This window comes from Dendrobates tinctorius, unplaced genomic scaffold, assembly GCF_039654945.1.
Source record: "Dendrobates tinctorius isolate UK_male_01 unplaced genomic scaffold, ASM3965494v1 ptg000150l, whole genome shotgun sequence".
Lineage (NCBI taxonomy): Eukaryota > Metazoa > Chordata > Amphibia > Anura > Dendrobatidae > Dendrobates > Dendrobates tinctorius.
Genome location: NW_027361817.1, coordinates 3,629,114 through 3,656,784, shown reverse-complemented (window position 1 = coordinate 3,656,784; position 27,671 = coordinate 3,629,114).

The window sequence follows — 27,671 nt, the reverse complement described above, 5'->3', positions numbered from 1 at the left end:
TTAAAAAAAAATTAAAAAAAAGTGTAAAAATAATTTTAAAAAAATCTCCAAATAAATTAGTAAAAAAAAAAATAAATATTCCCCAATAAATTCATTTTTTGAAAATAAAAAAAAACCAAAACAATAAAAGTACACATATTAGGTATCGCCGCGTCTGTAACGACCCACCCTATAAAACTGTCCCATTAGTTAACCCCTTTAGCAAACCCCTTAAAAAATAAAAATAAAAAACGAAGCAAAAAATAATGATTTATTATCATACCGCCAAACAAAAAGTGCAATAATGCGCGATCAAAAAGACGCATATAAATATCCATGGTACCGCTGAAAACGTCATCTTGTCCCCCAAAAAACGAGCCGCCACACAGCATCATCAGCGAAAAAATAAAAAAGTTATAGCTCGCAGAATAAAGCGATGCAAAAATAATTATTTTTTATATAAAATAGTTTTCATTGCATAAAACTGACAAAACATAAAAAACGACCTAAATGAGGTATCGCTGTAACCGTACTGACCCGAAGAATAAAACCGTTTTATCAATTTTACCGCACGCGGAACGGTGTAAACGCACTCCCCCAAAAGAAATTCATGAAACGCTGGTTTTTGTTCATTCTGCGTCCCAAAAATCGGAATAAAAAGCGATCAAAAAACGTCACGTGACCGAAAATGGTACCAATAAAAACATCAACTCGTCCCGCAAAAAATAAGATCTCACATGACTCGGTGTGTCAAAATACGGAAAAATTATAGCTCTCAATATGTGGTGATGCAAAAACTATTTTTACAATAAAAAGCGTCTTTTAGCGTGCGACAGCTGCCAAAAATAAAAACCGCCATAAATAGTAAATCAAACCCCCCATTATCACCCCCTTAGTTAGGGAAAAATAATAAAATTTAAAAAATGTATTTATTTCCATTTTTCCGTTAGGGCTAGGGTTAGGGCTAGGGTTAGGGCTAGGGCTAGGGTTAGGGCTAGGGTTAGGGCTAGGGCTAGGGCTAGGGTTAGGGCTAGGGTTAGGGCTAGGGTTAGGGCTGAGATTAGGGTTAGGGGTGTGTTGGGGTTCGGGTTGGAGTTAGAATTGGGGGTTTCCACTGTTTGGGCACATCAGGGGCTCTCCAAATGCAACATTGCGTCTGATCTCAATTCCAGCCAATTCTGAGTTGAAAAAGTCATATGGTGCTCCTTCCCTTCCAAGCTCTGCCATGCACCCAAACAGTGTTTTACCCCCACATGTAGGGTATCAGCCTACTCAGGACAAATTGCAAAACAATTTTTGGGGTCCAATTTCTCCTGTTACCCTTAGGAAAATAAAAAATTGGGGGCAAAAATATCATTTTTGTGGAAAAAAATGTTTTTTTTTACTTTCACGTCCGAGCGTTATAAACTTCTGTGAAGCACTTGGGGGTTCAAAGTGCTCACCACACATCTAGATAAGTTCCGTGGGGGGGTCTAGTGTCCAAAATGGGGTCACCTGTTGGGAGTTTCAATAGTTTAGGTACATCAGGGGCTCTCCAAACGCACATGACACCCGCAGACCATTCCATCAAAGTCTGCATTCCAAAATGGCACTGCTCCCTTCCGAGCCCCGACGTGTGTCCATACAGTAGTTTTCTCCCACATATGGGGTGTCAGCATACTCAGGACAAATTGGACAACAACTTTTGCGGTCCAATTTCTCCTTTTACCCTTGGGAAAATGAAAAAATTGGGGACTAATTGATCATGTTTGTGGAAAAAATACGATTTTTTTATTTTCATGCCCTGGCATTATAAACTTCTGTGAAGCCCTTGGGAGTTCAAAGTGCTCACCACACATCTAGATAAGTTCCTTAGGGGTTCTCGTTTCCAAAATGGGGTCATTTGTGGGTGTTTCCACTGTTTAGGTACATTAGGGGCTCTCCAAAGGCAACATGACACCCGCAGACCATTCCATCAATGTCTGCATTCCAAAACGTCACTACTTCCCTTCCGAGCCCTGACGTGTGTCCATACAGTAGTTTTCTCCCACATATGGGGTGTCAGCTTACTCAGGACAAATTGGACAACAACTTTTGGGGTTCAATTTCTCCTGTTACCCTTGGGAAAATAAAAAAATTGGGGAATAATTGATCATGTTTGTGGAAAAAATACGATTTTTTTATTTTCATGCCCTGGCATTATAAACTTCTGTGAAGCCCTTGGGGGTTCAAAGTGCTCACCTCACATCTAGATAAGTTCCTTAGGGGGTCTAGTTTTCAAAATGGGGTCATTTGTGGGGAGTTTCCACTGTTTAGGCACATTAGGGGCTCTCCAAAGGCAACATGACACCCGCAGACCATGCCATCAATGTCTGCATTCCAAAACATCACTACTTCCCTTCCGAGCCCTGACGTGTGTCCATACAGTTGTTTTCTCCCACATATGGGGTGTCAGCTTACTCAGGACAAATTGGACAACAACTTTTGGGGTTCAATTTCTCCTGTTACCCTTGGAAAAATAAAAAAATTGGGGAATAATTGATCATGTTTGTGGAAAAAATACGATTTTTTTATTTTCATGCCCTGGCATTATAAACTTCTGTGAAGCCCTTGGGGGTTCAAAGTGCTCACCTCACATCTAGATAAGTTCCTTAGGGGGTCTAGTTTTCAAAATGGGGTCATTTGTGGGGGGTTTCCACTGTTTAGGTACATTAGGGGCTCTCCAAAGGCAACATGACACCCGCAGACCATTCCATCAATGTCTGCATTCCAAAACGTCACTACTTCCCTTCCGAGCCCTGACGTGTGTCCATACAGTAGTTTTCTCCCACATATGGGGTGTCAGCTTACTCAGGACAAATTGGACAACAACTTTTGGGGTTCAATTTCTCCTGTTACCCTTGGGAAAATAAAAAAATTGGGGAATAATTGATCATGTTTGTGGAAAAAATACGATTTTTTTATTTTCATGCCCTGGCATTATAAACTTCTGTGAAGCCCTTGGGGGTTCAAAGTGCTCACCTCACATCTAGATAAGTTCCTTAGGGGGTCTAGTTTTCAAAATGGGGTCATTTGTGGGGAGTTTCCACTGTTTAGGTACATTAGGGGCTCTCCAAAGGCAACATGACACCAGCAGACATTCCATCAATGTCTGCATTCCAAAACGTCACTACTTCACTTCCGATCCCCGACGTGTTCCCATACAGTAGTTTTCTCCCACATATGGGGTATCAGCATACTCAGGACAAATTGGACAACAACTTTTGGGGTCCAATTTCTCCTGTTACCCTTGGGAAAATAAAAAAAATGGTGACTAAAAGATCATGTTTGTGGAAAAAATACGAATTTTTTATTTTCACGCCCGGGCGTTATAAACTTCTGTGAAGCACTGGGGGGTTCAAAGTGCTCACCACACATCTAGATAAGTTCCTTGGGGGGTCTAGTTTCCAAAATGGTGTCATTTGTGGGGGGTTTCCACTGTTTAGGTACATCAGGGGTTTTCCAATCGCAACATGGTCTCCGATCTCAATTCCAGCCAAAAACGTCAAATGGCGCTGCTTCCCTTCTGAGCTCTGCCATGCGCCCAAATAGTGGTTTACCCCCATATGTGGGGTATCAGCATACTCAGGACAAATTGCACAATAACTTTTAGGGTGCTGTTACCCTTGGAAAAATAAGAATTGAGGGTGAAAAGATCATTTTTGTGGAAAAAATATGATTTTTTAATTGTACGGCTTTATGTTATAAACTTCTGTGAAGCCCTTGGGGGTTCAAAGTTCTCACCACACATCTAGATAAGTTCCTTAGGGGGTCTAGTTTCCAAAATGGTGTCATTTGTGGTGGGTTTCCACTGTTTAGGTACATCAGGGGTTTTCCAATCGCAACATGGTCTCCGATCTCAATTCCAGCTAAAAACGTCAAATGGCGCTGCTTCCCTTCCGAGCTCTGCCATGCGCCCAAATAGTGGTTTACCCCCACATGTGGGGTATCAGCATACTCAGGACAAATTGCACAATAACTTTTAGGGTGCTGTTACCCTTGGAAAAATAAGAATTGAGGGTGAAAAGATCATTTTTGTGGAAAAAACATGATTTTTTAATTGTACGGCTTTATGTTATAAACTTCTGTGAAGCCCTTGGGGGTTCAAAGTTCTCACCACACATCTAGATAATTTCCTTAGGGGGTCTAGTTTCCAAAATGGTGTCATTTGTGGGGGGTTTCCACTGTTTTGGTACATCAGGGGTTTTCCAATCGCGACATGATGTCCGATCTCAATTCCAGCCAAAAACGTCAAATGGCGCTGCTTTCCTTCCGAGCTCTGCCATGCGTCCAAATAGTGGTTTACCCCCACATGTGGGGTATCAGCATACTCAAGACAAATTGCACAATAACTTTTAGGGTCCTGTTACCCTTGGGAAAATAAAAATTGGGGTGAAAAGATCATTTTTGTGGAAAAAATATGATTTTTTAATTGTACCGCTGTACGTTATAAACTTCTGAAAAGCCCTTGTGGGTTCAAAGTTCTCACCACATATCTAGATAAGTTCCTTGGGGGGTCTAGTTTCCAAAATGGGGTCACTTGTAGGGGGTTTCCACTGTTTAGGTACATCAGGGACTCTCCAAACGTGACATGGCGTCCGATCTGAATTCCAGCCAATTTTGCATTGAAAAAGTCAAACGGCGCTCCTTCCATTCTGAGCTCTGCCATGCGCCGAAACAGTCGTTCCCCCCCACAAATCAGGTATCAGCGTACTCAGGACAAATTGCACAATAACTTTTGCAGTCCAATTTCTCCTGTTACCCTTGGTAAAATAAAAAAAATTGAACCTGAAGTATTTTTTTTGTGAAAAAAAGTTAGATGTTCATTTTTTTTAAATATTCAAAAAAATTCCTGTGACGCACCTAAAGGGTTAATAAACTTCTTGAATGTGGTTTTGAGCACCTTAAGGGGTGCAGTTTTTAGAATGGTGTCACTTTTGGGTATTTTCTATCCTATAGACCCCTCAAAGTGGCTTCAAATGTGATGTGGTCCTAAAAATAAAATGGTGTTGTAAAAATGAGAAATCGCTGGTCAACTTTTAACCCTTATAACTTCCTAACAAAAAAAAATTTTGGTTCCAAAATTGTGCTGATGTAAAGTAAACATGTGGGAAATGTTAGTTATCAAGTTTTTTGTGTGCCGTATCTCTGTGATTTAAGGGCATAAAAATTCAAAGTTGGAAAATTGTGAAATTTTCAAAATTTTTGCCAAATTTCCGTTTTTTTCACAAATAAACGCAAGTTATTTGAATGAAATTTTACCACTAACATGAAGTACAATATGTCACGAGAAAACAATGTCAGAATCACCGGGATTCATAGAAGCGTTCCAGAGTTATGACCTCATAAAGGGACAGTGGTCAGAATTGTAAAAATTGGCCCGGTCATGAACGTGCAAACCACCCTTGGGGGTGAAGGGGTTAAAAACCACAACCGACATTGATTTGGGCGCCCAGGGCCACGCACCGGGTCACCGCTGCTGTGACACATCCCACTGATACCGGCCCGGTACCGAGTACCCCACGGCCCTGGGAGGGTGACCCAACTTGGCGTCATGAACAGGATGACGAGACCCGATGCCATCAGGTTCTGTGCGCCCGCGATTTATTGGACTTTACACTTTTGAAAATGTGCAGAAGACCTAATTTGATAGACTGCAAAGTGAACATTAGAAATGGCCGCTGGTGTGGAGAAGAAGGGCATGAAGAGATGGAAGGTCCAAGGAAAAGACCGCAAAGAGTCTTGGGCCTCCCCCGCCTGAATTACTATGTGACAGCAACATGGCCTACCCCCCGAGGGGTTTGTATACTGGCTTGGTATGGAGGCGCTGGAAGAAGACGCCGCCCCCGGAAGGAGGGGCAGAAGAAGCCAGTGGCGGGAAAGGGGCCGATGCAGGAAGAAGAAAGGGTGAATGCCATGATGAAAGAAGACGAGAAGCCAGAAGAACGGGGGGGAGAAGTCCCTTACCCCCGGGCCACCCCTGCGGAGGCTGCGACCGCTGATCCATCTTCAGCAGCGTCCGCAACCACCGCCATTGATTTGGGCGCCCAGGGCCACGGACCGGGTCACCGCTGCTGTGACACATCCCACTGACAACGACCCGGTACCGAGTACCCCGCGGCCCTGGGAGGGCGACCCACTAAGATGGAGATTGACTGGAACAAGCAGTTTACCAAGTGGACAGGTAGCAGCGGCGTCCCTCTGAGCGTCTACAACCTGTCTTTCCAGATTGGAGCATATAGGCATTATCACTACTCCTTTTTGAAGAATAGGAACTGGTTTGCACTTATCTTCTCCCCCTGGAAAGCAACGGTACAAGCCATCCGCCTTAAAGTTTTTGTTCCCCGGCCTAAAAGTAACAAAAAAGTTAATCCTGGTAAAGAATAATGCCTATCTTGCTTCTCGTGGTGTAAGACGTTGCTGATTCTAAGTAAACCAGATTTTTTATGATCCATGATAACCATCACTGGATGAACCGCTCCCTCCCTTCCTGTCATGCGCAGTGCATGTCAGGAAGTCTCTCAGGTCTGTGTGTGCACAGAGTGCAGCGCTGACAGCTTCTGTAGCATGCAGATGCTGCTTCATCTCCATGCTATAGAAGCAATCAGCCTGCAAAAAATGAGTGTCCCATAGTGGGATAAAGTGTAAAAGATAGAATGAAGTAAATATTTTTTTTTTTTTTAAATAATTGTAAAAATATTTAAAAAAAAAAATAATAATGATAAAAAAACATGTATTCTATCACTAAATAAATATTTGAATGAAAAAAAAAATCTAAACAATAAAAGTACACATATTTGGTATTGCCCTGTCCATAAAGGTCCGACCTATATAACTTGCCCAGCTAGTTAACCCCTTTAGTGAACACCATAAAACATGACTTTATGGGCCAAAATATGGAAAAATTATAGCTCTCAAAATGTGGTGATGCAATAAAAAGCGTCTTTTAGTGTGTGACAGCAGCCAAACATAAAAAACATTAGTTTTCAACCTGAACGGTGCCAAGATGCGACCATCCACGCTGAGAACCACTGGTGAATGAGCTGCTGGGAATGCAGCGTAAGTAAGCGGGGGTGACATCATAGAGTTTACCTCCAGTCACTGGGCTCTGTTCCCAGCCGGGCTGAGCTGCGGTGAGATCCGGTGAGATCCCCAATAGCACCGTGAGCGCTCACGGCTCACGGTGCTAGCAGGGATCTCACTAAAGTCACCGCAGTTACATCCGGTCACTGGGCTCTGTTCCCAGCTGGGCTGAGCTGCGGTGAGATCCGGGGTCACTTATAAAATTCACATACCAGGAAACAGTAGATTAGTTCCAAAAGGGTCACTTGGGCATTGCAACTGTTAAGGCACATCTAGATAAGTTCCTAGGGGGTCTAGTTTCCAAAATGGGGTCACTTGTGGGCATTTCCACTGTTTACACACATCAGGGGCTCTCCAAACACGACATGACGCCCACAGACCATTCCATTTTCCAAATAACTTTATTAAAATTTTAAAAATAACAGTAATATTTTGTAATGATATTTAAATGTAGAGATTACATTTATAGTTATGACAAAGGGGAGGTAAGGATAAGGGGTTTGGAATAGGTTTAAGTTGCTTTATTAAGACATACAAGGGGTAAACACAGACCATTCCATCAAAGTCTACTTTCCAAAACGTCACTACTTCCCTGCCGAGCTCTGCCATGCTCCCAAACAGTAGTTTTCTCTCACATATGGGGTACCAGCATACTCAGGACAAATTGGACAACAACATTTGGGGTCCAATTTCTCCTGTTACCCTTAGGAAAATAAGAAAAATTGGGGAAAAAAATCATTATTGTGGAAAAAAAATGTTTTTGTTTTTTTTTCACGGCAGGGCATTATAAACTTTAGTGCAACACTTGGGAGTTCAAAGTTCTAACCACACAGCTAGATAAGTTCCTTAGGGGTCTAGTTTCCAAAATGGGGTCACTTTTGGGGGGTTTCCACTGTTTAGGCACATCAGGGGATCTCCAAACGTGACATGGCGTCCAATCTCAATTCCAGCCAATTTTGCATTGAAAAGTCAAACGGCGCTCCTTCCCCTCTGAGCTCTGCTATACGCCCAAACAGTGGTTTACCCCACATATTGGATATCAGCGTACTCAGAACAAATTTCGCAATAACTTTTGGGGTCCAATTTCTCCTGTTATCCTTGGGAAAATTAAAAAATGGGGATGAAAAGATAATTTTTGTGGAAAAAAATATGATTTTTTAATTTTACGGCTCTACGTTATAAACTTCTGTGAAGCCCTTGGGGGTTCAAAGTGCTCGCCACACATCTAGATAAGTTCCTTAGGTGGTCTAGCTTCCAAAATGGTGTCATTTGTGGGGAGGTTTCCACTGTTTAGGCACATCAGGGGCTCTCCAAACACGACATTGTGTCTGATCTCAATTCCAGCCAATTTTGCATTAAAAAGTCAAATGGTGCTCGTTCCCTTCTGAGCTCTGCCGTGCGCCCAAACAGTGGTACCCCCCCCACATATGGGGTATCAGCGTACTCAGGACAAATTGCACAACAACTTTTGGGGTCCAATTTCTCTTGTTATCCTTGAAAAAATAAAAAAATTTGGTTCTGAAATAATTTTTTTGTGAAAAAAAGTTAAATGTTCATTTTTTTAAACATTCCAAAAATTTCTGTGAAGCACCAGAAGGATTAGTAAACTTCTTGAATGAGGTTTTGAGCACCTTGAGGGGTGCAGTTTTTAGAATGGTGTCATTTTGGGGTTTTTTCTATCATATAGATGCCTCAAAGTGACTTCAAATGTGACGTGGTCCCTAAAAAAAATGGTGTTGTAAAAATGAGAATTCACAGTTGAACTTTTAACCCTTATAACTTGCTAACAAAAAAAAAAACTTGGTTCCAAAATTGTGCTGATGTAAAGAAGACATGTGGAAAATGTTACTTATTAAGAATTTTGTGTGCCATATCTCTGTGATTTAAGTACATGAAAATTCAAAGCTGGAAAATTGCAAAATTTTGAAATTTTTCGCCAAGTTTCCATTTTTTTCACAAATAAATACAAGTCATATCAAAGAAATGTTGCCACTATCTTGAAGTACAATATGTTGTGAGAAAATAATGTCAGAATCACCGGGATCCATGGAAGCGTTCCAGAGTTATTACCTCATAAAGGGACAGTGGCCAGAATTGTAAAAATTGGCCCGGTCATTAACACGCAAACCACCCTTGGGGTAAAGGGGTTAAACGTAGCAAAGCGTACTGTGAACTGAACATGAGTTTGGACTTATAGAATCAAACTAAATAATGGAAAATTGGCATGCATAATTGTTTAAATATGAATTATAAGAGTGGTACTACATTGGTAATCTTTCTTATGTTATATGATATACATGGAATCTACAGTCTGACCAATTTATTTTCCTGTAGAACAGTATAAATCCATTGCCCGAGGTCACAGTGGTAGAGGTGAGCAGTGAATGGTTATGAGAAAATTACATTATGTGCTGAACACCTGGGATGCTGTAAACCCCATATTAATTTACTTGTATGAGTCTTATAGTAGCACAGCGTAATCTAGAATGTATGTAAAATATTTTATCATAGCATCTGGTGAAGAAAGGATCTGTTTTTGAGTCTGTGCATAACATCAGGTCAAGGCACAATAATTCCTTTACTAGAAAGTCATGGATGGCAGTAATCCATGGTACACATTACTTTACACTGAGATTGAAAATGAACTAAATATGTGACCAAATATCTGGAAGAAAGTTCAGCTGCATGTGATAGATTCGGTGCATGCGGTATACTCATACTATATTTCCTTCAGTGGCCGTGGCTCTCCATTCTGATGTGGCGCCCCTGAGGCTCAGTCGCCACACAGGTACTGCACCTCCTCCTGAGGTGTGGTACCCCACCATCCAGGTAAGGTGGAGACTCCCAACCACGCGCCAACACCTGCACCCCACACCACAAAGTAGTGTAGCAAAGTACCTTCGGCGGCTCCCTGCTTGGAGTATAGCAAAGCACCCCTTGGTGGCTCCCTGCTTGGAGGTGGGTGGAGTTAGTTTATATTACACAAAGTGGGAAGTGTTTAGGGATTGAGTCATTCAGTCATTCAGTCACTGGGAGTGAGTGAGGATGCAGAAGGACAGAGAGTGAGACAGAGAAGATCCCCTGGAGAGGGATGGATGAAGGAAGTGCTGCAGCAGGCCACAGTGACCTGGGTCTGCTGGCACAGGAGAGAGGCATAGAAAGGAAACCTGATTGTTCCATAGAAAGAAAGGATTAGTACGGAACATGAGGAGTAAAGGAGAACAGAGGACGTTGGTTAGAGGAGAACCCTTCCTAGAAGTTCTGGGCTCAAGGCCGGGGCCCGGTCCCCGAGGTTGTATTGATACTAACGATCCTGCAGCAGACACCGGAGGAGTAGAAGTTATCAATACTTTATTTCCACATCAGACTTGGGGGCACAACAGCATCTGAATAGTGAGCCGGGACTAGGAAGCAAGGAGTCCGCGAAGCAGGCTATAGCTGTCTGCCATACAAGGAAAGTTAATAAGAACATTGGACAGGAGGAACTCCAGTGTAACTTAGTATTGGGAGTACTTCACATACAGGCGCTATAAGAGGAGACGTTCAGAAAGGCACATGTTGGCGGAGTGTTGGAAAGGAGTATCTCATCTGGCCTGGAGGTTGACTGAGTCCCTGACCCGGAGGACACGGCACGGAGGCAGGCACTGGTTTGCACAACAGACTGTGAGTAAAGCTTTGGAACTACATGCTCTGGTGTCCTCCACTTATTCCTGCGCCAACACACCCGACACTGCTACATCCTGGTGCCCCACATTGCCTCACCTACGCCTTTCCCTTTGCCTCTATATCTACACGGCCCTGGGACTACAGCTCCACCTGTGGGGAGCTATAACATCTTTGCTGCGCCATACCACCAGTCCCAGAGGATCTGCATGCAGCGTCGGCTTAACATCTCCCTTGCCGAACACCACAGGTGGCATCACAAACTATTAATTTAATCCACTACATTCCACCATTCAATTCCCCTTTTGACATTGGGCGCCCAGGGCCACGGACCGGGTCACCGCTGCTGTGACATTCCCGTCTGAGAGACCGGCCCGGTACCGAGTACCCCGCAGCCCTGGGAGGGCGACCCACTGACTAATAGCAAGACGTCTGGATCAGAAAACCAACGAGAGGGGGCGTATTAAAATGGTCTGTTTTCTGTTTTTAGGAGACCGTATCTTTAAAAATGTTTTAAAAGGTTTGACCCACCATAACAATATATTTTATCTGTTCACAGTATAGGTGATAAGTGGCTGATCGCTGAAGGTCAGACCACTCCCATCACTATAGTGGTAAGGCCCCCAGCTGTAATGTAAACATTGCTATGGTCTGCCTACCCTTTAATAATGTAGAAAGTTAATCAACAGCTCTTTCAGACCAACCCCTTTAATAATCAAAATAATGCACCTTATAACATGCTGTGTGTTATGTCCATGGATCAGTGAAGAGTGGAAAGCAAATGGAGAAACCACACAATACATCCTACTTGGTTTAGGTTTTGGACAATGACTATTTCCAGAGGGGATTCATTGCAACATAGGCTGTGAGGCTAGCGTCCGGTAATGATGTCTGAGAGTCTAGTTCAGATAGTGTTAAGATCAGAAACCAGACTGGACAGTCCAGTTGCTTCTGAGAGGCTTGGAAGTACCCAGAGGTGTCCTGGTGGACAAAGATGTATTGTTTCTATCAAGCTGCGCATTGTTCTAGTCTGATGCTGCAGAAACCTTTTTACAATGACTGTTTCATCCCATAGACACTGTTATTGATCCAGTTAAAACACTGGAAACCTTCAGAAGTGTTATTCGTTTAGTTGCAAAGATTTCTAAGGCCTCTTTCACACATCAGGTTTTCGCCGTCAGGCGCGATCCAGCGCTTTTGACAGAAACCGGATCCGGCGAAATGCAATGCCGGATCCGGTTTCCCCCCCATTGACTTGCATTTGCGCCGGATCGCGCCGGATGGCCATGCGTTTCATCCAGTTTTCGCCGGATCCGGCAATGTGTCGCAATGTGTCGCGATCCGGCGTCTGGATAAAACGGTGACTGTAACGTTTTTTGTCTCCGGCGAAAAAGCCGGACACGCCGGATCCGGCGCGTCCGGCTTTTTCACACAATGAAAGCCTATGAGCGCCGCAATGCGCCGGATCCGGTTTTTTGGTCTGAGCATGCTCAGTAGCTCTGCCCACAAGACATATATAAAAGCAAGACAGTGGGACCCACAGCCACACCCAACATGCCACCCAAGACAGCAACCAGGCGCAGGAGAAGGCAGGAGACATCTGCAGCAGCACCATCAGCACCACCCCAATTGGAGCAGCATGCTGAACAACGGGAGGGGAGTCCAGCAGCAGATGAGAGACGGTAATTATCAAATCACCCATTCCTCCAAACTAGGGCTATTGAATATCAAGATATTCATTGGCCCTTTGTTTCTCTTTATTCAACAGCCGCCCAATAGATGCAGCAGCAGCAGCAGCAGCAATGGCAGCAGCTGGAACACCACCCACAGGCATGGAGTGTGGCCACCAGGAAGACAGCACATCATCTTCTGGGAGCCCTCCCTCGCATCGTCAGCGTTTGACGGTAAGTTTTTATTTCCAAAATCCATCTTCTCTGTAATATATGTCTATTCATTGCCTTTTATTTCAAAACAGGAATCACAAGATGAAGAGGAGCTCCCAGAAGAAGAAGGAAGGGGTGGACAGACACCTGGAGTGGGCTCACAATTGGTAAGTTTTTTGCATCAAACGCAGAAACACAACATCACACTACACACAACACATAGAAAACAATGTTCTGCAGACCACACACAGCAAACAAATGCCTACATCCAAAGACATAACATTTTTTGTTTTCTTCTCTAGTCTTCCCAATCTGGTGCTTGGCCAAGAGGTCCTCGCAGTGCCTCCCAGGGTCGTCGGCAACAGCAACGCGGCGGTCACCAGCGTGTAAGTATAAATATTTTTGCTTTGTTTTTTTGCACTTTTTATTTCATTTCTTTTGTGGAGGCTAATTATGTTATTTTTGTCTTTTTCTTTAACAGCCTTCACAGCGTGCTCCCGACTCTGACGGTGAGGATGGAGGGATTGATGTGGACCGCCTCATCGATCTCGTCAGAGAAAGGGAGCAGCTCTGGAATATGGCTGACCGCCGCCACGCTGACCTGATCGTTACCCGACGACTCTGGGAGGAAATCTGTTCGCTCCTTGTGGGCCGCTGGGAGGACCTCGAAGCTCGGGCCCAGATTAAAGAGCGTAAGTATATACAGTACCGGTTGCTTGATGTAAACCAGTGTTTCCCGAACTCCAGTCCTCGTGGTCCCCACGGATCATGTGTTCAGGATTTCTATTTACTATGGAAATCCTGAAAACATGACCCCTGGGGACCATGAGGACTGGAGTTTGGGAAACACTGATGTTGTATACTAACCACTCCTTTCTCGTTTCAGGGAACAGAATTGTGAATCGGTGGCGGTCTGTGAGAGATCGTTTCAAGAAGGAGTTCAATAAAGAGATGCGGGCCCCGAGTGGATCTGGAGGACGCAGGAGCAAGTACAAGTACGCAGAAGCCCTGTCGTTCCTCCGGGAAACAATGGTCACCAGAAGGTAAATATTACACACCACATGTGAAAAAAAAATGTTAGATGTAAATTTTTTTTTCAGCCAGGGCCATACCATGTCAGTATTTTAATTGTTTTTTTTTCTCTTTATTCCACAGCACGGTGAGCAGCACTCGGGAGCCGGCACGATTGGACCCTTCTGAGGCGATCCCTGAGGAGACCGGCACCGAGGGACACTTCGACCGCCCCGGTACATCTGCACCTTCCCAGCCTTCCAACACATTCGACCCATCTGTCCCATCCACCAGCACAGGAGCATCGTGGCCGCCTACATTACATGAAGCTGCTGGTGAGGAGATCGCTTTCCCTTTACCCCATCCTTCTGCCCCTGCCACCTCTAGTACACCTGCGGGTACTGGGCGGCAGCAGCAGAGGGGTCAGGAAAAGACTTATGCGCCAGAGTTCTTGCATCTGAATGCATCTCTCCAGAACTGTCTAAAAGTCTTGTCAGAGCAAATCTCCGCAGGCTATCAGCAGATCAACTCCAGCATTCTGGAGGTGAAGACACTTCTGCAAACCATGCATTCAGAAGCAAGATCTTCGCCAAACCACACCTTTTTCAGGTCTGTTGTGGAGCGCATGGAAACGCTCTCTCCTGCCCAGCAGATGCATGTAATGCATTCATGCCACGCTGCTCTCCAGCAAGTTACCTCCCAACCTCCTCCTCCTCCCACCACAGTAGTTCCTCCACCTGCACCCCCTCCAGCCACTTTCCATCCTCCCCCTCCTATTACATCTACACCCCCTCCAGCCACTTTCCATCCTCCCCCTCCTATTACATCTACACCCCCTCCAGCCACTTTCCATCCTCCCCCTCCTATTACATACCATCCACCTCCAGCCACTTTCCATCCTCCCCCTCCTATTACATACCATCCACCTCCCCAGCACCATCCACCTCCCCAGCACCATCCACCTCCCCAGCACCATCCACCTCCCCAGCACCATCCACCTCCCCAGCACCAGCAACCTCCCCAGTACCAGCAACCTCCACAGTACCTGCAAACTCCCCAGTACCAGCAACCTCCCCAGTACCAGACATCTCCCCACTTCCAGCAACCTGCCCTGTACCAGACATCTCCCCACTTCCAGCAACCTGCCCCGTACCAGACATCTCTCCACTTCCAGCAAACTGCCCCGTACCAGACATCTCCCCACTTCCAGCAACCTGCCCCGTACCAAACTCCTTCCCCATACAACTTGCCATCATCATCTGCTCCTACAGTCCCTGCCCAACCCTCCACTCCACCACCCACCACCTCTTCTGCTTCCCACATGTCCACCCATTCTGTAGTTTTTTCCACACCTTCACCTCTAACTGTTCCTTCCCCACCACGATCCCAGTCCTCTCTCCACACTCCCAGTGTCGAAGTGTCCCGCAGCCCCTACAGCAGTATTTCCACCACACACTACACAGATTTATGATGTGTGTATTTAAATAAAAATGACCAGTTTTATGGTTTCAGTTTTATAGTTTCAAAGTTTTATTAAACAAGTTTATTAAAATTTTTAAAAAGTTTACTAAAAAAACATTTTTCAATAAAAGTTAAATTATTTTACACTGGTTGTCTGTCATTTCTTTCTGCGGTGAAAAAGGTTAAATACAGGGTATTTAAAAGGTGAAATGGTATTCAAAACTAGGTATATAACTGTGGGTAAATTTTAGCTTTTTGCCACAGTTGTGTTCCTGGTTGTGTTTGAAGCAAAGTATTTCACCTAAAAAGTTGTGTTTATTGTTGGTGATTTCCTAACAATGTACACAACTTTTGTTAAAAGGTGAAATACTTTGCATAAAACACAACCAGGTACACACCTGTGGCCTAAAGCTAAAAATAGAGACCATGACAAGATAGCCAACTTTGGTTGGCAAAGGTATATACTGTTGGTACAGAAGGTACACAAGTTTGGTTAGGGCACAAATCTTTCACACTCTGTCATCCTGCCAGTGTACTCTGCCTTGAGGTGACATAAAGTATAGTGCAAAATTGTCCCTCATTACTGAAACCGTCACAGAACTTCTAGTGGTAATGTCATGGTAATCTTGCAAGGTGGTTTCTTCAGAGGTGTCCTCAATGGAAATGGGTTCCTTGCAGATAACAAAATTGTGGAGTACCACGCAAGCTTTGATCACCTCGTCCACAGTTTCTGTCTTGAGGTTGATCGCAGTCAATAGGACCCGCCATTTGGCTGTCAGAATACCAAAGGTACATTCAACCATTCTTCTTGCTCTTGTGAGGCGGTAATTAAAAATGCGTTTTGGTCTTGTCAATCCTCTGCTAGAGTATGGTTTCAAAAGGTGTTCTGACAGCTGGAAGGCTTCATCCCCTACACAGACAAATGGCATAGGTGGACCAGATGTTTGCGGCAGCGGTCTAGGTGGTGGGAACTGGAAGGTGTTTCCATACAGTTTACGCCCCATGGCAGACAGTTTGAAAACTTGAGAGTCATTGGAGCGGCCATAGGCCCCAATATCAACCGCAATAAATTTGTATTCCGCGTCAGCGATGGCCATGAGGACAATTGAAAAATATTTCTTGTAATTGAAATATTCCGATCCCGATCCAGCTGGCTTTACAATGCGGATATGTTTCCCGTCCACAGCGCCCAAGCAGTTTGGAAACTGACATATCTGTTGAAACTTGTCAGCAATTTCAATCCACCTCTCTGTTGTGGGCTCTGGTAAAAACTCTTCAGCTAAGGAGTCCCACAGTGCACGGCATGTGTACTTCACAATTCCAGATATGGTGGAAATCCCGAGTCTGTACTGGAAATGCAGTGACGAAAGGGATTCTCCAGTTGCAAGAAATCTGTGGGGAATTAAAAAACAATAAATTAGTTTGAAATCACAGCATTACATACCAAAACTGACCTATAACACTTGGAGATACAAACTACCACCAACAAGATTGCTGTGAAAGTGTGCTCTGATGCGATCATATCCAATAAATGTGGCTTACCCTAAAGTCACCATCAGACGCTCTGCGGGTGAAACAGAGAAGCGGCAATAGGTGTCCGCTTTTCTTATGAGGTGTGCAATGCGCTCCACCAAGTAATCAAAATTCTCCATTTTCATCCTAACATATCCAAAAAATGTATCCGGGTTTCGTCGAAGGTCCATGCATAGTGTAGAATAGACCCCACGCGTCATTCTCTTGGCTGTGATGGGGTGGATCCACAAACGTCGTCTACGATGCCTGATGCGCTGCTGTCTCGCTCTCTCCTCCAGAACAATCACCCTCAAACGATTTGCCTCCGCTGTAAAATCCGCCAAATTCTTCAAAATATTTCCAATGACAACATCCATCTTCGCCAGTAACTTGCTCTTCCCTCCAACCTGCACTTTCTCCTCTACAACCTGTCAAAGAAGGGCTGTAGGAACATGCTATATATAGTTTTCCAGTAGCCAATCCCGTTCGGAAGGCCACATGGGTCAATTTTAAAAACCGGATCCGGCGTAATCCGTCGAAAAACGGATAGAAAAACGGATGAACCGGATGAGACGGATCCGGTTTTGTCTGTCCAGAAAAAGACGGATCCGCCAGAAAACCGGATCCGTCACATCCAGTTTTACGAAACATTTTCCGGATCCGGCGTTCCGGCACGACGCCGGATCGCGCCTGACGCCGAAAACCTGATGTGTGAAAGTAGCCTAAGCCACTATACTAAAGCCTGTCACAAAGGTCTATGAGTTATCTGCTACGCCATATTAATCAAATACAAGACAGGTGTTATCACATTACATATCTGAGCAAGAAAGTGTTTATGTCCAGGGAAGATGAAAACATACCGTCATGGGCAAAAGTGTTGGCACCCTTGAGATTGTTCCAGAAAATGAAGTATTTCTCCCAGAAAACTATTGCAATTACACATATTGTGTTATACATATTTATTTCCCTTGTGTGTATTGGAAAAATACAAAAACAACAGAGAAAAAAGGCAGAATAGACATAATTTCACACTAAACCGCCAAAATGCACCAGTAAAAATTGTTTTCACCCACAACTGAATATTTGGTTGCCCACCCAACAAGCTTCTTACACCACTCAACTCGAATTTTGGACCACTTTTCTTTTGTAAACTGCTTCAGATCTCTCATATTTGAAGATGCCTTCTCCCAACAGTAATTTAACCCCTTCCTTACCGATGACGGAATAGTACATCATCAGTAAGGTCCCTCGCTTTGAGGTGGGCTCCGGCGGTGAGCCCACTTCAAAGCCGCAACATGTCAGCTGCTATGAACAGCTGACATGTGCCCGCAATAGGCGCGAGCGGAATCGCCGTCCGCCCGCGCCTATTATCTAGTTAAATCCCGCTGTCAAAGCTGACAGCGGGAATTTAAATAGCATTTCCGGCCGCCGGGCCGGAAATGAGCTCATCGCCGACCCCCATCACGTGATTGGGGGTCAGCGTCATGTTGCCGGTGGTCGGCGCTGAAAGCACAGGAGTAAATTTGCTACATATGGGCGATCTGCTCATCGCCCATATGTAGCAGAGCCGATCGAGTATTGCATGCTTCTAGCCTCCTATGGAGGCTTATTGAACCATGCCAAAAGTAAAATTAAAAGTGTTTAAAAATAAAAAAAAACTAAAAGTTCAAATCACCCCCCTTTCGCCCCAATCAAAATAAAACAATAAAAAAAAAATCCCACATACACATATTAGGTATCGCCGCATTCAGAATCACCAGATCTATCAATAAAAAAAAAGCATTAACCCAATCGCTAAACGGCGTAGTGGGAAAAAAATTCAAAACTCCAGAATTACGTTTTTTTGGTCGCTGCGACATTGCATTAAAATGCAATAACGGGCGATCAAAAGAACGTATCTGCACAAAGGTGGTATCATTAAAAACGTCAGCCCAGCACTCAAAAAATAAGCTCTCACCCGACCCCAGATCACAAAAAATGGAGACGCTAACGGTCTCAGAAAATTGCACAATTTTTTTTGTTTTGTTTTTTAGCAAACTTTTGAACTTTTTTCACCACGTAGATAAAAGAGAGCATAGACATGTTTGGTGTCTATGAACTCATAATGACCTGGTGAATCATAATGGCAGCTTAGATTTAGCAACTAGTGAACCTAGCAAAAAAGCCAAGCAAAAAACAAGTGTGGGATTGCACTTTTTTTTGCAATTTCACCGCACTTGGAATTTTTTTCCCGTTTTCGAGTACACGACATGGTAAAACCAATGGTGTCGTTTAAAAGTACAACTTGCCCCACAAAAAAAGCCCTCACATGGCCATATTGACGGAAAACTAAAAAAAGTTATGGCTCTGGAAAGAAGGGGAGTGAAAAACGAAAACGGAAAATCGAATTAAGCTGAGTGAAGGGGTTAAAGATCTCTCCACAGATATTCAATGGGATTTAGATCCAGACACATTGCTGCCTTTCAGAACTCTCTAGCACTTTGTTTCCATCCATTGCTTCTTCTGGGTGCTTCTTGAAGTATGTTTGGGGTCATTGTCCTACTGGAAGATCCATGACCTAGGACACAAACCTAGATTTCTGACACTGGGCACAACATTGTGACCCAAAATCATTATGCCTTGTACACAGTCAAGGCACCCTATGCCAGAGGCAGCAAAGCTACCCCAAAAACATCTTTGAACCTCCACCATATTTGACTGTCGGTACTGTGCTCTTTTCTTTGTAGCTCTCATTCTGTTTTAAGTAAATAGCAGTGCTGAGGTAAGAAGAGGCTGCTCACACTGCTGTTCATGCGGTCTTTCTGAGTTCTGAGTGGATACTGTGAACTAGAGACAAGACAGTGCATACATAGTACAGGTTATTTCCAAGTCCCAGCAGTGGAGCGTCTTACTGCACGTTCACAGCCACCCATCCTATTAACATTCTAAGACAAGATCCTGTAAGGGCTCATGCACACATTCAGTATTTGATGAGTTTTTTACCCAGTATTTGTAAGCCAAAACCAGGAGTGGAAACGTCAGAGGAAAAGCATAATAGAAACATTTGCACCACTTCTGCATTTATCACCCACTCCTGGTTTTGGCTTACAAATACTCGGGTAAAAAACTCACCAAATACTCAAGGTGTGCATGAGTCCTAAGTGTAACCATATGCAGAACATTTTAATATACTAGACAGCCAAGTGTAATTTACCATAGTAATTAAAATGTATTTGGGACTTTTTTAATTGAAATTTTCTTGTTTTTTTTGTTTTCTATGTGTAAAGTCCATGAATAAAGTTAGGCTTTTATTCTTGTTTTTACTATTCAGAATATATTTAAAATGTGATCCATGAATGTTGTTTTTTTCAGATACTTAGTAATGGTGTTTTGTTCTGACATTACGAGGGGAGGACCTTTTCTAAAACTTCTAACACTTTAAATTCACAATGCAAAAGTGAACACATGGGTCATTATGAAATGCGGAGTGGCACACTCTCAGTAAATGTAGAGAGCGTCTTTCATCAAGGGACATATTTCATTCATGGCTCCACTTGAAAGCATATCCCGTCTCACTTATATCCTTCCTCTGGTACAGCTTGAAATAGATCATTCCTTCTTGTTTCCTGTTGACTTTCCTTTCTTTGCAGGTTTTAGTGTCATAGAGACCACAAATACAGTGAAGAAAGAAAAAATGATATGGCCACAAAATAACTCTGGAAAATGAAATTCTATATCAATTAATCAGAGTTGGATTGTTCTGCAGACCTGAGTGTGGGTTATTAAACAAGCACATTATAGTTATAACCCTTTTCCTTCACACTGGCCCACATTTGCCAATTCTGTCTAATTTGAAGACAACATAAACTTTTACCTAGCACTTACAAGATTCTCCAAATGTATTACAGTAGCAGACCACGTGCATTAAATTTGACATTTTTGAATGAAGTTGGACACTCATACTTACTCTTAGATGACTTACTTTTGGTTATTAAATTTCATCTGAAAACGCCAATAAAAATTGTGATTATTTTAGGACTTTCTACAGTCATACCCCCCCTTTTCAAGACCTCTGATTCATTGCGGATGACATTAGAAATGACAATGCAATGGGCCATGTGCTGCAGTCACTTTTATGGAGGATGATTTGACTACTATAACAATTTTCTGCTAGTTGTAGACATTTTTTACTCATTTATATAGCACCATTAATTCCACAGCGCTTTACAGACATTATCATCGCTGACCCCATTGGGGCTCACAATCTATATTCCCTATCGGTATGTCTTTGGAATGTGGGAGGAAACCGGAGTACCCAGAGGAAACCCACACGAATACGGGGAGAACATACAAACTCCTTGCAGATGTTGCCCTTGGAGGGATTTGAACCCAGGACCCAGCGCTGCAAGGCTACAGTGCAAACAACTGAGCCACCTTGTCGCCCTATTTAACAATGATACTTTGTTCCATATAGTATTTTAGACCTTCTTACAATAAGAAATTGAGCCATTAAGGCTATGTGCACACGCTGCGGATTCACCTGCGGGTTTTTCCGTGCGGAACCTCAGGTAAAGTGACCTGCGGATTTCCTGCGGTTTGGCCTGCGGTTTTGCCCTGCAGTTTCACACCTCTACAATGTTAAAGGTGTGAAACCGCTGCGGAATCCGCAGAAACAATTGACATGCTGCGGTTTATAAACCGCAGCAAAACCGCGCCGAAAAAAACGCAGCATGAGCACAGCGGTTTTTAAAACCCATAGGGTTACATGGTACTGTACCATGTCTGCGGAACAAATATTTTCTTTTAGCAATGACTGACATGTAGATGAACTGAGAAAACAAATGCATGGTACTAAGCTAAGGGTGAGCCACAAAATCAAATCCACTGGTGGACCCTACCCACCCCAAACCAGCACTGCTACCATGCATCAGTACAGGCAAAAACCATTAGTGTATATTTTGGCAGCTGATCTGCTGCTGGGCAAGGAATGACATTGTTGCTGAGCGCCATCATGAGTTTTGTGGACCGGGCAGAAACAGCTTGTGTAAATGGGACCGCAAGTGACTTGCTAGTAATTTTCAATACCGTCAGTGAAAATTATTTCGTCATTGATCTTTTCCACTTGCTTGACATAAATGTGAAAAAGTACTATAAAGGGTTTGCTAAATTAATCTGAGGCTACTCTTTCACAAGATCATGTACTAAGAAGGCACATAGGATACAAGGATCACCTGGCATAAGTGAATCATTGTTTTATTGTTTGAACACGACACATGAGCAGATTTATTAGTCAGTGATTTCATTGTGCACTTCCCATTACTTTCATGTAGTGACATGCCCTCAAAGCAATCAAATTGCAAAGATAAATATATCTGGTGCCAGAAGCTGTAAGAAAAGATAATAGTGATGAAAACGATAAAATAAAACCAAAATTTACGATGAAAAAGAAAAAAAATAGTTGTGTTGAACACTCTGGATAGGGTTGTCATATACCTAAAATTAATAACAAAAAAACTAATTAACCTTATATTTCCTCTCTTCCCAGAATGTAAATAAACGAAACAAAACAGGGCGCATCCACTGTGTGAAACCTTTAAAACACAATTGTAATGGTGAGGCAAGGAGAGACTCACCTGATAAGATTGTGAGATTTCAGTCACAACACCTATAAACGCATGAAACAGCTGATGCAGTCTGCACGAGGTCCAAGGACTTGTAAGTGGAGATGGCTTTAAAGTGCAATAATACACTGCACTGCTGTAGGTATATTTCAAGAAGCTTTAATGGTGCCAACGCGTTTCCTGAGCTGTCCCAGCTCACTTTATCAGGGCTGCATAGGCAGCATCAATAGTAAAAAGTTGGTCACACTTATTGGTACGTACCAGCACCTCCGAGCTAGACAGGTATTCTGCGATTCTCTCTGTCATAGCCCACACCAACGCCAGCAACTCCAGCTTGAAGGAGCTGTAATTGTCTGGGTTGCGCTCGGAATCGTGGAGGGACCGACTAGCATAGGCGATCACCCTCTCTCTCCTGTCCTGCACCTGCGACAACCCCACTCCAAGTCTGTGCAAGCTGCCATCAATGTGGAGAATGAACGGTAAAGAGAAGTCCGCATAAGCCAGTTCCGTGGCCTCGGTTAGTGATTTTTTTAGCTCACAGAACGCCTTATCCTGCCTTTCTTCCCAGCGAATGGATCTACCCTTGGCATTCGGGGGTACTCCCTTCAGAAGTTCGAATAACGGTTGTACCACCAGAGTAAAGTTCTTCACGAAACGACGGTAGTATCCCGTTAGTCCTAGGAATGCACGTACATCCTTCATGCTTTCTGGAGTCGGCCAATCACCGCAATCTTCTCTTGTGACGGTCTCACTCCCTCAGCGGAAACAATATGCCTCAAGTACTCGATCTGAGTCTGGAACAGGTGACACTTTTGGGGTTTCACTTTTAGCCCATATCTCTGTAGATGGCTCAGCACCTGCTAAAGTCTCCGGAAATGGTCTTCAGACGAGGCAGCGTACACAATGATGTCATCCAAGTTAATAAGGGTGGCCTCAAAGTTCAAGTCGCCCAGACACCTTTCCATCAGCAGCTCAAACGTACTGGGGGCATTGGCCAAGCCGAATAGCATTCGGTTGAATTCAAAGAGGCCCATGGGAAGTATGAAGGCCGTCTTTGCCCGATCCTTTTCGGACATGGGCACTTGCCAGTAGCCACTGGTGAGGTCCAGCATGGAAAAGAATTTGGCCTTGCCGAATGCAGACAGAGACTCCTTGATCTGGGGCAGAGGGTATGAATCCCGTACAGTACAGGCATTAAGCTTACGGTAGTCCACATAGAACCTCAGGGTTCCATCTTTTTTCTGCACCAGTACAATAAGGGCTGCCCACGGACTCTGGCTTTCTCTACTGACACTCGCCTGCAGCATCTGACTGAGCATCTCTCTTACTTCTTGGTACAACTGAGGGGGTATCTGCAGGTAGTGTTCTCGTATGTGCGCTGTCTCTCCCATGGGAATTTCATGGGTAATTGCCGTGGTGCAGCAGAAGTCATCTTCATGACTCGAAAAAACAGATTTGTATCGCCCCAGCAATGCCTCTACTTGATGCACTTGGGTGGAGGTGAGCTCGGATAGTTCAGCACGCATCTGTTCTAAGACGCGCTGACCCTCTTGGATGTATTGAGGTTCGGCCGTCAGAGAGGTGGTGACCTTCACCTGCGTGGGACGACAATCTCCTAATCAGTGAGGTTCACACAATGCACCAGTACGGTTCCCTCTCGCACCATGGCCAGTGTTTGGGCCACCAGTAATCCCGCAGGCAGTTGCTGCACTACGGGATGTTCCAATTGAACTTCCACCCCCTCCAGCGGTGCATGGGTTCGGACGAGTAGCATTAACACAGTCTGTCCCGGTGGTAGGGTGAGTTGCACGGACACCGGTACCACCAATTTTCCCAGTGCTTCCCCTTGACTGGCAACTTCCTGCACCTGGGCTATACGAATCAACTGTTGGAACACCCACTGCTGGGGGGTGTGCGGACTCCACTTACTTAAAGACAAGTATCAAGGTTTATCACTCAGCTAGTTTCTAAACTCTTTCAGGATATTCATCCCTAATGTCACAGTGTGGCCATGGCCAGCCTCTCCCTGAGTAAATATGATACCCCGCTGTCCGAGATCTCTCCCACACAGGGAGACCAGCATTCATACCACCCCTGCGACCGGGATGGGCAGGTGATTTGCAGCCGTCAACTTCACTACCGGGCCCCATTCAGGCCTGAGGGTTTTTGGGAAGTACCGAAGGAAGTATGCTTCTAGCATTGTGGTCACTTGCGACCCGGTATCCACCAAGCAATGCACGGCCCGACCATCGAATTCGGCCCATACCAGTGGACATGTAGAAACTAGATTTGTGGGACTTTCACTACTCCTTGCTTTCCATTCTGGCTCCAGGCGACGTCCCCCAAGCTCGGAGCGCTTTTGTTTAACGGGTGGCGTGGACAGGGCCCGGCCTATTGTGGACTTTCCTTAGCCAGATGTCCTATTTCTCCGCAGTTATAGCATGCAAAAGACCTCGGCCAATGGACCCTTCAGTCCTCATTACGGGCATTTGTCCCGCCTAGGTTTCTGGTGATACATTGGCTAGTCTCCACTTTCTCTTTCATCTGGGCCAGCTCTCCTTGAATATTCACCAGTTCTCGTCGCATCTCTTCAGCCCATTGGGGTTCGACTACCGATTGAACTGCGACTTCACCACTCTGGACCTTCCCTACCAGGACTGTCATGCCTTGCTCTTGTTCACGTGAGCAGGCTTCTCTCCCTGTGTCAGCAAAAGTGATATGAGGATCTACCCATACCCGCTCTCTCAACGTCTGCTTGGTCAAGACGTCTCGTAGACCGGTCACCAACACGTCATGCAGCACGACATCCGTCGGCCCTATTTCCATCCCTTCTTTTCTAACAATGGCGGTGTGGAGTTCTTGTAGGGCATTCATGTATTGTGTGACCGTCTCCCCCTCTCTTTGCATACGGCTAAACAAGCGTGTCCTAAGTTCCCCTAAGTCAATGGGATCCCCATGAGTCGCCTCTAAGATCTGGAGTACTTTAGCAAATGTATCTCGGTCCCAGGGGGTACGCAACATCACAGAATCTCGGGCCTCTCCATCTGGAGCCATAATGGCCACTTCAGCCTTGAGTGCGGGGGTCATGGGGTGCATTTTCTTCATACCTCTCATACAATCTGTCCAACTCCACAACATAGTATTAGACCCTGTAAACTTTTGCAACTTGCTCAACATGGCCCCAAATAGATACTCGTTTTGGGCCCTACCGCCTGTTCTGCTGTCTCCGTGCTACCAGACTGCATCCTACTGACTACGCCAAAATGTAAAGGAGAAAGCAGTTAATTTGATGCAGGGAGTATCTGGAGACAGAGAAGAGGTTAACAAGTATTTACTAAACAATCAATAACAGTAATACACCTTGCAGGGAGGTAAAGTCAATGGCAAAGAGAATACACAAGATAAACGGGACACTTATCAGTTGAAGTTCTGACAGGGGGAAGTGTTATGATTGGGTCACCGAGGAGGAGAGCAAGCCCAAGCTAAGCCACAGAAAACCAGAGCGGTTGGTAACTTAGCGGATTGCAGACCCCTGATCCTACCCACACAACTAGCAGTAGCCGTGGAGCGTGCCTACGATGATCCTAGACACCTCGGCACAGCCGAAGAGCTAACTAAGCCTAAAGCAAGAAAGGGGAAATCTAAACTGCCCCAGAGCAGACCCCAAAGGAATAGATAGCCCTCAAACATATATTGTTGGTGAGACAAGATGAAAACACAAACGCAGGTAGGAAAATAGACTGAGCAAATGATGGGGCCCACACTGACTAGACAGGACAGGAAAGGAAAGACACTGTCTGCAATCACGCAAAAACCCTGCAAAAAAGTCCAACACGTCTGATGCAAAAAAAATACTGAAATCGCACGACTTCGCCCACTGTATCAGCACTCTGGTATATTCTGAAAGCAGAGCAAAAAGAGGCCAATCTAATAAGGGACAAAAAAACTGGCACAAGCAGTAACATATGGATGGTGATTCAACACAACCCCAGCCGGAGCTGGCTGACCCACACAAAACTGAGATAGACAAAACCAGATCAAATGTAAACAGAATAGCAAATGAACACTTAGCTGAACATGCAGGGACTGAGCTGGAAACTAAGACCTCAGGAGGCAGGAAGAAAATCACCAGCAGGGATAGAGGGAGTTGGCTGTCTTAAATCCCAATCTTAAACCCCAGATCTCCAATCGTCATCCTCATTATCAGGTGGCAAGCCTCTGTTAATCAGATCAACTCCATTACCTCCAGTGACCACCAGAGGGAGCCCAGAAAGAGAACTCGCAACCCCTCTGTCAATTTGACCAGCTCCACTACTTTCAGTAGTAACCAGAGGGAGGCCCGAAAGCGAATTCACAACAGTACCCCCCCCTTGAGGAGGGGTCACCGAACCCTCATCCACGCCACCAGGCCGATCAGAATGGGCCCGGTGAAAAGCATGAACCAATCTATCGGCATGAATGTCAGAAGCAGAGACCCAAGAATTATCCTCCTGGCCATAACCCTTCCATTTGACCAAGTACTGGAGTCTCTGTCTAGCCAAACGAGAATCCAATATTTTCTTTACCTCATATTCCACATTGCCTTTAACCAATACAGGAGGCGCCGCCATAGGAACTACTGGCTCCACAAACCTCTTCAACAGAGATTTATGAAACACGTTATGGATCTTAAACGTAACTGGAAGAGCCAATCGAAAAGAAACAGGATTAAGGATCTCCAAAATCTTATAAGGTCCAATGAATCTTGGTTTGAATTTAGGAGACGCAACCTTCATAGGAATATTCTTTGTCGACAACCAAACCATATCACCCACTTTAAACCGGGGACCAATGGTCCTATGCCGGTTGGAAAACCGTTGGGCTTTTTCCTAAGAGAGGGACAACTTATCCACCACTTGGTCCCAAATCTGCTGCATTCTCTCTACCACAGTGTCCACCCTTGGGCAGGTCAAAGATGCCACCTGCCCTGAAGAAAATCGAGGATGAAACCCAAAGTTACAGAAAAAGGGCGACATCAAAGTGGCAGAACTAGCTCTATTGTTTAGCTTGAATTCGGCCAAGGGCAAAAATGAGACCCAGTCATCCTGATCAGCAGATATAAAACATCTCAAATAGGACTCCAAAGTCTGGTATGTTCTCTTAGTCTGCCCATTGGTCTGAGGATGAAATGCAGAGGAGAAAGATAACTGAATTCCCAGTTTGGAACAAAAAACTCTCCAAAATCTGGAAACAAACTGGACTCCTCTGTCCGACACAATGTTCTCAGGAATCCCGTGCAACCAAACCACCTGTTGTAAAAACAAGGGCACCAACTCAGAACAAGATGGCAACTTTGGGAGTGGTACAAGATGGATCATCTTAGAAAATCTATCACAAATCACCCAGATAACAGTCATTCTCTGAGAGACAGGAAGATCGGAAATGAAATCCATTGAGATATGGGTCCATGGCCTCCTGGGCA